Below are 1099 nucleotides of genomic sequence, written 5' to 3'. Positions count from 1 at the left end.
TTTTTGAAAAGAACCTTAATGCTAAGGCCTCCGTTTAAAGAACACATTGCTCCATGAGATTTACCCTTGGTCCTACAGTCTCTCATTTCATCCCCTTTTAAACCTTCGTCAACTTGTGATTTAAGTTTTTGACCTGGAAAACTGTTTTTGATAGCTATCACTTCAGCCAGAAAAATATCGGAAATTCAAGCCTTGTCCTGCAGGCCGCCCATTTAATATTTAATTAAGACAGGGTTTCCCTCAGAATGAATCCATCTTTTTACAGAAGGTTGTTTCAGAATCAAATATCTATCAAACCTTACATCTACCAGTCCTTTTCTCTAATTTCTCTAATAAGGGAGAGTACTTTCTGCACGTATTAGGCATATACAGGCAATTACGCTTTTACCTTCACAGAACAAAGAACATCAGAAAATCTGACCAACTGTTCATTGCCTTTTCCTCACTTTCCATAGGTAACCCAGTTTCTAAGGTTATGTTAGCCAAATGGCTTAAGGATTGTATCATCTTTATTTATCACTCAAAGGGACTGCAACCACCACGTCCTATGAAAACTCATTCAACTAGAACTGTAGCAGCTTCTGCAGTATTTCATGCTAGAGCTTCTTTAGATGACATTTGTGCAGCAGCTACATGGCATCTCCTCATATCTTTATTACTCATTACAAACTGGACCAGGTCTCTAGGGGGACATGCATCATTCAGTTCGATGGTGCTCAGGAATATTCTTTCATGAGACCTCCCAAATTCAGGTAGCTAGGGACTGTCCCACAGTCAAGGACTGAGTGAAGATTGACAACATCAGATAAAGAAGTTATGTCTTACCATAATGTTCCATCTGTGTTGTCGATCTTCAGTAATCCTTGACATTCCCCCCCTCCTTCCCCCTTCATAAGACTCTTAGTGGACCGAATATTCCCAAACACTGGCTTCATAATAGTGACATAGATATGGTCTCTTATTTATTACTTCTAGTCTATCAGTGTTATAGGCAAACTCGATCCAAGGTAATTTAGTGAGGAGAATTATGGGTAAATCCTAGCTCAAGAGTTTTGGTAGGCGTGAGCTGGAAAAATGGCCGAGTCGGTTTCGAGGCTCG

Source organism: Protopterus annectens, chromosome 11.part0, assembly GCF_019279795.1.
Source record: "Protopterus annectens isolate FY-2018-M chromosome 11.part0, PAN1.0, whole genome shotgun sequence".
Taxonomy (NCBI): Eukaryota; Metazoa; Chordata; order Ceratodontiformes; family Protopteridae; genus Protopterus; species Protopterus annectens.
The sequence above is the reverse complement of the archived record's forward strand: the minus strand, read 5'-3'. Positions refer to the sequence as shown.